The 13,301-nt window shown below is 35.0% G+C and overlaps 1 protein-coding gene across 1 annotated transcript in view; it reads right to left on the bottom strand.

Annotated features, from left to right (window-relative positions):
* The window catches only part of LOC150102650 (U4/U6.U5 tri-snRNP-associated protein 1), a 323,990-nt gene that overhangs the window by 146,183 nt on the left and 164,506 nt on the right, over nucleotides 1–13,301 (bottom strand). The window lies entirely within an intron of this gene.

Here is a 13,301-nt window from a genome sequence, read left to right as displayed (position 1 = left end):
AAAGCATGGTTATCAACTAAAGTGAAAATATCAAACCCAATTCTTTAAAAAGTAATAGTGACTAAGCTTTGTGATAAGCATGACTGAATAATCTACGAGATATATTTTGATGTGAATAAGATAAACATAATAAAATTAAGAAAATGCAGCTTTTGGTTCATAAGTAAAAAAACATTCTTTCTGACATTCAAAATTACAGAAAACATGAAACTGGAAAGGGAGAGGCAGAAAAACAGATACACTTCTAAGAAATAACAAGTAAAAATCTGTTTGTTTTTTTAAACAAAAGACACACACACACACACACACACACACACACACACACACACACACACACATTTGTTTTATTCATGCTAGACTTCATGAGTTTGAATATACTTTCTTTTTTTTTAGGGTAATGTAATAAGAACTAGGTTCATATGTCAAGCAGGGAGGGGAAAAAAGGCTCTCTCTCTCTATTCACTGTAAGTCATGGTGGACAGCTTATTCTCTTTGAACCTCTCCATAAATGCAGCAGTGTATCAGGGCTCTGGTTTATCACCTACCCTCTTTCTCCCATACGTAAAGATATACCCTCATTTGTGTGCAATTCACTATGAGTAGATTGGCTTGAATAATAGATAACTGAGAGTTTTAAGTCGTGTATGGTTTTTATTTATGCTAGACACATATATATTTTTAGATATATATTTCCTCAACATAAAAATAACCAAAAGGTTGTTCAAGGAGTCCTCCGAGATGATGTGCTCAAAAGAAACACTAAATAGAAACTAAGAAATTATTCTTCGTGACACTTGGAAGCCATTAATTACTATGTGTAACAGTGATGATCTCTCCTATGCCAGCAATCACATACAGAGTTTACACAACAATGTAGAAACTGCATGCAACATGCATAATGATACTCGTGATTCAACCATCATTCCAGTCTTTTCAATTTATAGATATTAGCAGCAATGGGAAAACTTTTTTGTCAGTTTTTTACTTATGTTAAGCAAAAACTCCTGAAGATTCTCTTAGCTATACAGATAGCAAAACATGTTAATAAATACCTCTAGTATAAATAAAAAAAATATATATATATATGAGTGAAAACCTGGTTATATTCTCAATCACCACTAATCCTATCCACAATGTTGCTGATGATAGTACATACACTCCATTCATTCTACTCACTTGACATATCATACAGAGTTCAAACATCCCAAGCTTCAAAATCGTCTGCAAACCATCATTCAACGGAGATAACCTGGCCACCTTTGATGCCACCAAAACACAGCCGTGTCATTATTCTTGCTAAAGGATCTCAGCTCAATTAATCCTCAATAACAGATAAATTACCAAATAAAATCAGATTTCACTTGGGTTGACATTTACCTACAGTCTCTCCTAGCATAAACATATCATATGAATAACTTCCTCAGCCTCTAAAAAACTAAGCATTCTTTTCTAATTAAGATGAAGCTTTTCACCAATCTAGCTAATAATTCTGTACAACTCCCAAAACATATCTAAAAAAAAGTTTTGGTGCTGTCTTGGAATCCTATGGTGTGGACAATAAATTGATCCGCCTGCTGAAAGATATAAACAGCCAAGCACAAGCAAAAATCAGAATAGCATGTGAGATTGGAGATTGGTTTGCCACTAGTCAAGGCACAAAACAAGGGGACCCAATATCACCAATCATCTTCATCACACTTCTGGGAAGAACACTAGATAAAATTAAAGAAGAAGGTGGATGCATTTCAATAAATGGCATGAGAATAAACTACCTCTGCTTTGCAGATGACATCGTCCTGATTGAAGAAGATGCAGCAAGGCTGGAATAGACATTGCAAACACTATACACAGAAGAAAAAAGATATGGGCTAAATGTCAACTTTGAAAAAACTAAAACAATGACATTCGGACAACAGGAGTTACTGAACAGAGTTACGATAGACAGATTTCAACTGGAAAATGTGGAAGACTTAACATATCTTGGATGCCATATGACGCACGACTTGGACCCCAAAAAAGAGATAAAAATTAGAATAGTGAATAGTCAGAGCAACAACTATTTTATAAGCCATGGACAAAATATGGAAGAACTGAGCTATAAAGATGCAAACTTAACGGCGCATTGTATAAACCTGTATCTTCAGCAGCATGCTCTATGGATGCAAAGCCTGGGTACTCCTGAGAGAATCTGAAAGGAGGATATTGGCATTTGAGAGAAAGTGCTATAGAAAGATCTTGAGAATAAGCTGGATACAGAAAGTGAACAATGAAGAAATCTACAGACGAATACAACCAAAAGAAAACCTGATCCAGAAAATAATCATAAGGAAACTATGTCTATTTGGCCATATATGTAGAATGAATGATGAGAGAAAATTAAAAATGTTGCTGTTTGGGATGATTGAAGGAAAGAACAAAAGAGGAAGACCAAACAGAGAATGGGGGCGATGACATCAAACAGTGCAGAAACTCTATACACAAAGAGTCATCTTGCACAAAATAGAATGCAATGGAAGAATCATATCAAGATGGCATCAGACACCTACGGGCATTGGACCCATGGTTGTTGATGATGCTGTCAAAAGGAGGGCAATTCAGCTGATATATGATCTTCCCGCACTGACTCGCTTCAACCTCTATCTCACAGATGGACTGTTTCAGCTCTGAGTCATTCTTACAAGTACTTTCACAACCACTGTTCCACTGAACTGGCAACTATAATTCCTTTACTTTCCACTGAACCTGCCGAAACAGGAACAGCAGCTACCTCACACCTCATTACAATACAACTGCAAGCACAATAAACCTGCTTCTCCTCATTTAATCCATCTACTCTGTCCTTTGGAACAGGCTTCCTTATGAAGAGTTTCCTAGAACTACAAGTCCAATTCTACAAGAAAAATGTCAATAGCCTTCTTTCTCATCTTTCATTTGCACCCATTACATGGAAAGCATGTGAATGTGCAAGTGATTAAACAGTCAGTAGGATTGTTACAGTTTATGTCAAAAAAGATAATAAATAATGACATTACTAATAATATAAGAATTACAATTTTGAATTTAAAATAGCTATTAAACTATGGTAAACATCAGAAATATCACATTGCGAGATAAAAATATTAACACATCCATATACTAAATGAAATCAGTAACATGCAAACAAGCGCTAATAAATAGCAGACATCATCAAATAATTCCTGCCAAGTACCCTCAAGGGGTGTACAGGATACCATAGTACTACATGAAAAATTTACATCATTACTAACTTCCTATCTGCAATTTTCCTCCAAATCAGTCTGTTACTTGTCAAGGCGCCAACATTATCAGATCTTATACTTCTACCATTTAAGGCACTTTGCAACGTATCAATCCACCTATATCTTGGTCTTCCTCTGGATCATTTTCCAATCAACCTGGCAGAGAACAATTGTTTTGCTAATCTTTCCTTGCCCATTCTGAGATTAGCTCTGCTAACGCATTCCTGGATGCAGACAATGTCAAGTTCTTTCCTAATATAATCGTTTTTAATATGATATTGCCATTGATGCCATCAGTTCATGCCTATAAACTTTCTCAGGACTCTCATATTTGTGGTCTCTAGTCTTTGGTCAAGTGTTTTACTTCTGACCCAGCTTTCAGATCCATAAGTTAAAACTGATTTGAACACTGTCTTGTATACAGCTAATTTAGTGTTCTGACTAATTTCTCTCTTATTCCATATGAATTTATTCAATTGACTTCCTACCATGGCAGCTTTGTTGATTCTTTTGTCTATTTCCATATTTAATTTACAACCTCCTCTAAAAATCATGCCTAAGTAGCTGAAATGTTTTACTTGTTCCACAGGTTCTCCGTTCACAATGCAGTTGACATTTTTCAATGATTCTGCCTATCTTCACTGTCTTTGTCTTTTTACTGCACACCTTCATACCATATCCATTATAAGTTATTCAATTTAGTCAGGGAATCTTGCAGACTCGTAGCGGATTTATTTAGAAGTATAACATAGTCTGCATAAAGCAAAGAGATGACATTAACATCTGCAATTTTGATATCATGTTTAATACCACTTTACTTCATAATGTGATCCATATAGATATTGAATAACAGAGGGGATAATGTACATCCTTGTCTCACACCAGATTTAACATTAAACTATCTTCATGTACTTCCTTCAATTCTAACTGCTGACTTAGAACTCAAATAAAGACTAAATATTGCTTGATATAATGCCCCAGTGACACCATATAACTGTAGAGTATTGAATAGCTTCTCTCTTGGCACCTTGTCATTTGCCTTTTTCAGATCAACAAAACTTAAATACAGATTTTTGTTATATTCCCATGATTTCTCAACTATTTTTCATAAAGTGAAGATCTGATCCTGACAGCCTCTATTTGGTCTAAATCCAGCTTGTTCTTCACCAAGCTTTTCTTCCACAATTCTTCTCAACCTTTTCTCAAGTATACTTGCATAGATCTTGCTAGGATCTATGAAATGCCTCTGTAATTCTCACGTTCAGTTTTATTTACTTTTGTATATATGGTACTATGAGAGCCCTACTACAATCATCGGGAATTCGGCCCTCTGAACTATGCCGTGCAGCCCCTGTAAGACTTTTATACCACTATTATACTTCAGCATTTCTGGTCAAATATCATCTACTATGTATTCCTGACTGTATGCCTGTTGAGTTTTTTTTTTTTTTTTTTTTTTTTTTTTTATATCACTGTGCTATCACTGCTTGTTTCATTTAGCAATTTTTCAAAGTAATTACTCCATACTTCAAGGATATATTTTTCTCCTATTTTTATGTCACCTTTATCATCTCTAATTCCTTTTACAACTCTTTCCACCATTTCTGAACTTCTTCAACAACCTCTAGAACAGAATACCTTGCCACCTTCTTGATATTTATTTTCTATGTTCTTACCAAAGTCTTCCCATGACTTTTGTTTAGCTTTTTTACATTTGTCTCTGTATTCTCTAAGAGCACAAGCTGACTTATTTGCAGGAACTTTTGATATGCTTTCTTACTTTCCTTCACTTCCTCTTTAACTTCCTGTGTACTCCACCATGGAGTTGTGATTTTTCTATCCTTGCAGACAATCTCACCACATGCCTCTCTGGCTGAATCAATCAGGGTTTTCTTCAATGCTTGCCACTGAATCTCCAAGGTTTGGTCCCTGTTCTCAAGCTCTTATTTTTTCTTCAATAATCTTTGTATTTTAGTATTTGTATTTTAGTCTACAGTTCACATCGGAGAGCTGCTCAACTTTTATTCGCTTTAAAATGTTCTTACATGTTATTCTTTTCAATATGAAATTCAATTTTATCCTGCTCAAGACTAAATAGTGATAACTTCCAATTTCAAATCCTCTGTACACTCTGGTATCCTGCACCAGTTGGAAAACATTACTATCAACAATAAGATAGTCAATGAGACTTTTCTTATTCCTTGCCTCTTCTCAATGTGAATTTGTGCACATTTTTATGTTGGAACATGGTGTTAGTAATAACCAGTTCATGTTGTTAATAATTGGTGGATTTTTTATATTGAAGAGATATTCGTATATATTATCTTAATATTTATCCTACCACAGTGATGATCTCTGTTTCTAAGAATTATTCTTTTTTTATTCTGAGTGTACCTATATGTTATATGCACAGGGGCTCACTCCAATTGGTGCAATGATCTTAACTCTTTCAGAATCCAAATAATCACTGACTCAAGACCAAAATACAAAATAAATTTAATAAAACAAAAAACAATATATATACACTTCAAACAACTTTACATAACTAACTACAAATTAATTGGATCCAAGGCCTTTTATAAATAAACTTACACTTAAGACTAGACTAAACACTGTTACACCCTGATATCTTAAGAATGTAAAATTCTCAGTTATCATGGTGTGACATGAAGAGCAAATAAATTAAAAACCCTGCATTAAAGCTAAAAGATGAATTATTTAAAAGAAAAAGAAATATCCTTGCATCCAATAAAATATAAAGGTGTTTGGTTGAACTAACTAACAAAAAGAAAGAATATATTATTGTTGTAATATGATATAAAAGAGAAAATTTAACTAAATAAGGCAGAAAAGGATTAGTCATAAGAAATGGTATGCGAGAGGCTAGAGATTAAATTCATAGAAAAATTTTGGAAAGGGGGTTAAATTAGGGGCTAGCACAAGAAAAACAACAGACAATCGCTTTGGGTCAATTCCCGGATTGATACTTCGTTATGGGCTCACCGATCAAATGACGTTTGGCAGAAAAACGCCACCCTAATTGGTTGGTATGTCAAAAAAAAAAAAAAAAAAAAAAAAAAAAAGGGGGGGGGGGAAGGAAGTTAGAGAAGGTGCCATTAGGAGAGAGGGTATAAAAGGGTTAGAACCCCCCCCCCCCAGGAGGAGGAGACTCTTTTTGGCTTTTGGTTTTGGTTCTGTTCCAGGAGAGTTCTTCGCGAGCTCTTTCGTATGGATTTCACGGTGTTTTCCTGAGTGGCGAGATAAGGGTTATATCTCCGTCGTCACAACATGGAAACAAAAGTGAGCGGGATTTCGATTCCGTACTTCCTATGTAAGAAGTGAGGAATGCCATATAGTCAAAGAAAAGAAAGCATATTCTTTGTGTTTCAATTCCAGTGTCAACTACGAGAAAGGGAAAGAAGTAAAGAAATCGATGTCCACGTCGCGAGTTGTACAGCCGTTATATAGATGATTCAAAGTGTGTCCTAAGTTACAAGAGGTTAAGACCGCGTAAGCATAGCTCAATTCCAAAAGGAACGTAGGAGAAACAGATTATCGGAGAGGTTATACCAAGATAGTTCGATCAGAAAAAGGTAGAGGCCCATATGAAAAATTCAAGAAAGAAAGGTGCTGTAAAATATATCTCGTGTTAACTAAGATTCGTCTGTATTAGTTATCATTATTCTAATACTGAACTGTTGAAGTGACCAAGAAAACAATACTAGGACTTTAGTATATGACAGAATATAATGAAAGTAAGCTTACTAATGTTAATATTATATGAGTAATTAAGTGTCCTGAGAATTTTGCATGTCTAATATATTGTATAAGAAAGTTTAAATGTCATAGTTATGTGTCAGTGCAGTAAATAGTTTAGTTAATCTACTTAAGTTTGGATAGTTAAATAGTGTGAATTAATCTTATATGTCCGTGTCAAATGAATTTATGTGTTGAATGTGTATGGCAGCATGATCGTAATACCCATTATAGGATCATAGCTTAATTATTTATGATAAGCTAATGTCAGTTTGTAAATATTTAGTATAGAATTGAATTGAGTAAGAACTAAAATTTGAATTGTACCATGTTAAGGAATTTAATAAACCTTTTGTCCAATGATAAAACAGTTGTCTGAAATTGCTGTCCAATGCACCACTCGAAAAATTACAAACCTAATCACGCGGGAAATTAATGTGTTAAGAAACGAGATAAAGTGTCACGACTGCAACATAGTTTCACTTTCAGACATATTTTAGTTCTTTCTCCTTGTTTTTGTATATAATATCTTAAACTAAATGTCCCAAAAGGCGCAGCATAATACAAATATTAGGGATACTAAGGGGAGAATTAACTTAAGCATTAGTAAAAATTTTGGTGATATCTCGTGCGTAGATAATAGTTGAACATAGATAAAGGGGAAATAACTAGATAGAATAAAAATAATAAAATGGGACGCAACAACACTTTGTTTGCACAATCACAAAATGTTCATAGCCAGTTTCTTTCTCTGTCAAAGCCCTTTTCAATAGATATAAGACTCTATTCTTCATTTTTACAGGATCCTTTCTCATCACTTATGTAACACACATTAATTCTTCCTGACTTAATTCTTTCTCTTTTCTTCAGTAGAAATATTAGTCAGATCCGGCGTCCTTAATACAGATGAAACTTCCCAATCAGAGTTTTCTCGAACATTCCTTTAGAACGTAAATAGGAAATTCTTCTTTTATTCACTAAATGCTTATTGACAGTCTTAACTCTTCCAATAAAAAAACTTACAGTTCTACGATTCCCTTTTCGGAATCTACTATAAATCTTTCAATCAGTGTTTCCTCCAATATTCCGTTTAAAACGCATATAGCAATATTTTCCTTTTATTCATCAATACTTATTCCACTTTGAAATTTAATAGTTCCACGATTCCTTTTTTGGAATATACTATTAATTTTCCTCCGACTGTCACATAAAAAACTTAAGTTCCTCCGAACCTAAATATCTGCCGGCGTGTGTTCTAAATTCCTTCCCGAACACTCCCTTGTTTACAGCCGTTACTCAGATACCGAACGCTTTCTTGTCAGCTGTCAATCACTCATCAAACTTCTCGGCGAGCATGCGCAATCCGTGGCACGCGAGAAACTAAGTAATGTATAATGGTTGACACTTTGTCTCCATTAGCAACAAGAGAATGTTCTCATAAAACACAACTTAATATTTCAAACCATAATAAATTTGTTTAAAGTAACACAACTATTCAAATCCGGTAAGTACATTAAATTTTTTTAACTACTTTATATCACTTTTAGCAAAACAATTTCCATAATGAGCACATCACAAGTGCCGACAATGCGTGTTATGAAAACAAAACTAATAAACATACTAACATAAACAATACGTAAAAATATTCAGAATTTTAATTATGATTATTTTTACAATGTCCTGAGCAGAAATCCAACAGGTGTTTGCCATTATGGCAGACTCCTGCTATAAATAGCCATTATATAGCTTCCAGTAGCTATATCTTCATAGTGTATGCAAATACTGTCAAGCAGGAACCAAACTGAAAGTAGCAGTTTTTTTTTTTTTTTTTTTTTGGAAAGAGTATAAAGTTAAGAAATGGAATCAGATACCAAAAGTTTTTATTTCAAATAATGAATAACTGAAAGATGTAAATCTAGATGGAGGATGACTATAATATCATTTGTAAAAGGAAAAACAGTAATACAGTCTTGGAAAAAGTGAATTCTTTTAGCAATTTGATTTACTATTGTTTTCATCTTTCCTCAATCTATTTCAAATCAATAAATCGGATTGAAGATAGAACACTATCTTTTTCAAGTTTTTTTTTTTTTTTTTTTTTTTTTTAACGATGTTTTCTCATCTTGCATAGTCAAATATATTATGCATCATAGTATACTGGAGACAAGATAAACTTTTTTTTCTTGTGAGAGTAAAAAGGCACTTCATTGATACGAAAGGAGTATTTAGAAAAACTGTCAAGATAACAGAGTCTATTCCAAGGGTTTTTTCCTCATGGATATAAGGAAACTTAGCCAGCCTGGTTGGCTGAGTGGTTAGCATATCTGGTCTCCAGCCAAAAGGCTGGAGACCAGATATGTGCAGGTTTAAATCCCACTGTGAGCATGGATGTTTGTGATTGTCTGTGAAAATACTAGTGGTGGTGGGCAGTAGATGGTGTTAGTGTAGATATTGATTGTAGTTGCAATTCGTTATAGTTGATGAATTAAGTGGTGGGAGTAGAGAGTTGTAGAGTTGGTGCCCTCACATGATGAGTCACTGGACTCCCTGGAGGTGTCATGTAATAATAATATTTTTTTCTGAAGTAGGGTAAAATTTCTGATAAGATCTTTGCACTAAAGTCTACCTGCTGTAGGACAAAATAAAGAAAAAATTTCTCTGCTAACCATTTTTTCAGGATTAACAACTTGGTCCTTTTTTTAAGACCGTCAAGTTTGGAACTGATTATATGAGTACTAAAAACCCCATAATGTTTTACAGTATAAACAACATCAAGGGAGGGGAGGAAAATATGTATTAAACTTACTAATATTTTGCTGGTTTTCTAACCAGCATCAACAGAGAACAATCTGTGATAGGCACACAGCACAAAACTAATGGTAATTGATGAAAACAATTTAAATTGTAACTGACAACAGAACTAATGTCCTCACATGGCACTCTCTATGGGTCAGATAATCACAAAGTTAATTTAAAGAAGTTAGGCTATCAGGATAGTCTCCCAAATCTTTGGTAAATTAATGCAACCAGATTTGTTGAGGTTAGGAGAGTGCTTCATAGCTGATGCTGATTCTAAAAAATAGTCTCTCAGACCTATAACAACTTCTATGTAATAAAGATATTTTCCTTATTCCGATCCTGTGTGAAGAAGTATCCAGATCATAGTCTGCCAATCCTGACTTCAATGATCACAGATGTAATTTTTTTGTTCTTCACGGCAGATGTTAACTGATCTATCACTCTTTCCAAAGTAGGCCAAACTGTAGACATAAGGAACTTTATACACTCCAGGTTGTTCAAGAGGATACAGTTGATTTTTGGAGAACGTATGAAGTTAGCTAGCTGAATGAATGGTTTGAAAGTGGCATGCAGATCATATCTGCAGAGAACTTTGGCTTTTTTTTTTCTGATGTATCCTTAACATATGGGTTGGGAATGATTTTGATTTGATCCTATATGTTGATTGGAAGGATAGGGGATTCATGCAATATTTTATCTATTTCATATGGGCTGTAGCCATTAGCCAAAAAAAAGGTGTTGCAAGGTTCCTTAGCTGTTTCAAGGGCTGTGTCATTTGAAAAAATAACCCAAAGATGATGAATGTATGTAAAGAATGTTAGCTTTCTGTCAAAGGTGAGTCTCAAGAACCTGGCCTCGAATGCTAATGAGATAATGGTTTGTCCCATCCTTAAATCAGGATTAAGGTGAAGAGTACGTTTCTGGCAGAAGTGTACATAGAGTTTTTTCTGCAGAAAATCTGAATCCACTATGAGACAATTGATTGCTTGTTAGAGTTATTTCTCAATGATCCTTATATTGAAGGAATGACAGTAAATTGCGAAGCCATGGACAAAAAGGTAATTGTCTATTGTGGTAGGAAGCTGTTCAGTAACTGAGTTCAATTTAATAGCAAAGAGGATCACACTTAAGACAGAGCCTTAAGGGACTACCTCTTCTTTATGATATGGCCAAGATAACGCTCTTTCCACAAGGAGTTGAAAGACTTGGCTGGATAGAAAGTTTTTAATCAAAACATGAACGTTTCTCTTGAAATATGCCATATCTCCAAGCTGTGTCATAAGCCTTTTCCATATGAAAGAACACTGAAGCCACAAGTTTTTTCTGCAGAAAATCTGAACCCATTGAGAGACAATCGATTGCTTGTTGAAGTTTTCTCAATGATCCTCATATTGATGGAATGACGGTAAATTGTGAAGTCATGGACATAAAGGTAATTGTCTACTGTGGTAGGAAGCTGTTCAGTAACTGAGTTCAATTTAATAGCAAAGAGGATCACACTTAAGACAGAGCCTTAAGGGACTACCTCTTCTTCTTTATGATATGGCTCTTTCCACAAGGACTTGAAAGACTTGGCTGGATAGAAAGTTTTTAATCAAAACATGAAGGTACCTCATACCAAGATTAACCAGCTCTTTTAATATGCCATATCTCCAGGCTGTGTGTCATAAGCCTTTTCCATGTGAAAGAACGATGAAGCCACACATTCTCGTTTCAGGAAAGTGTCTCAAAACACCAGAGAAACTTTGTGTTTATCATTTCTTAAAAGACAGCTAGTCAGAGCAATTGGACAATAATCATTGACCTGTACTAGATCCTTGCCTGGTTTTTAGATAGTAATGACAATGGGCTTGTGCTGCAAGTCCAGGAACTCTTCCCGTGTAAATACTGTTATATAGAAGAGGAGATCCACAGAAGATGATGAGAGATGTTTTATCCTCTCATAATAGATGTCATCAGGACCTACTGCTCTAGGGTGTCACAAGAGAAGAGCTCTTTTGAGTTCCTTCTTAACAAATTGTATGGCTCTATCTCCTTGGTACAAAAGCTCAGCTGATGTTTCTGTTGTAGCTCTTTCAATATTATAAAATCAGAAGGTATGGAATTGTTGCTGCTGAGATTCTGGCAAAGTTTCCACCCAAAATATCTGTGTAGTTTTTGGGATCAGCAACAATACACCCATTATGATCCAAAGTAGACAAACAACGTGCTCTTTATCTACCTTTCATCTTCCAATTTTATTCCATGCAATTTTTGCACCAGTTTGATTAATCGATGATGTAAATTGGATCCATGATTGTTTTTGACTCTGATGTCTCACATGACATGTTTTGGCCTGAGCACGTTTTAATACTATTAAGTTGTGGTAGAATCTATGAAATATATCACATGATATGTCTTCATCTATTTTGACTGCTTTGCACCCTAGTTTTGGATAGAGTGAAAATCAGGATGATGTTTTTGGAACTACTATAGTTGCTTCATGGATGATACAATATCTGTTACAATGTCAGAATCTGTTACATACTTCACTGCTTAATTGATAGGTGTGTGGCTGACTGCTCCAGTATTAAATTTTGCAAGATGGGAAAATGTATTCAAGTCAGCTTGGTCCATCTTCCACATGGACATCCGTGTAGGAGGACATGGTTAATGTGAAGACATTACTCCACCAGGAGCAGGACCATTTCCAGTTTTTTGTCCTTACGTACAAGAACGACATTCCTGAAGGTAGAGCCCACAGTGGGTTTTAAATGTTTCCTGCAGACAGAAACAAAAATTATCCTATTGCTAGGCTTTGTGGACTTGTCTGATTCCTGGGAGGTTGACTGTTTATATTTCTCATTCAATTTTGGGAAGTATGGATGACCAATGTCCATCTCTTACTCTGAAAAAATATCCAATACATCATTGGATGTGCCAAGATCACTAAGTAAGTCAATTTACTTTCAGTGTATACTGAAGTATCCATTTCTTCTGTGGGAGGGACTGGTGGTTTGTTTTTAAGTGATAACCTTACTATGATTTTTTTGGATTGAGGTCATACATCATAAGATTGATACACTCAACAGAGAAGCAGTCATAATCATAAAGTTCACGTAAGGTGAAATTATCAGATGGTGGAATAGACATACAAATTTAATTTGCTGTTGACACTGTCTTAATTGCTCCCTTCTCAGCATAAAAGGATCTCAGAACCCGATACAATAATTTTGTTCTGTTTTTATCTTTTGTATCTCTTTTTCATCTTTCCACTTCTGACATGCACAGGAGCATGCTGAATAACCTCCCTGACAGTTTACACATTTAGCTTTCTTGGCAGAGCAAGACTGGTTACCATGCTCGTTACTACCACATCAGGCACAGGTGGCAGAGCTCTGACAGGCAGTTTGGACATGTCCATATTTCTGGAATTTGAAGCATCTTAGTGAATTAGGGATGTACAAGACAATTCACATACCCTGCTACTACAGATATTAAAGACTTAGG

This window comes from Typopeltis vanoorti, chromosome 10, assembly GCF_054136105.1.
Source record: "Typopeltis vanoorti isolate ZY-2024b chromosome 10, IOZ_Tvanoo_1.0, whole genome shotgun sequence".
NCBI lineage: Eukaryota > Metazoa > Arthropoda > Arachnida > Uropygi > Thelyphonidae > Typopeltis > Typopeltis vanoorti.
Note: the sequence above shows the minus strand (reverse complement) of the source record. Positions and strands in the feature narration are given on the sequence as shown.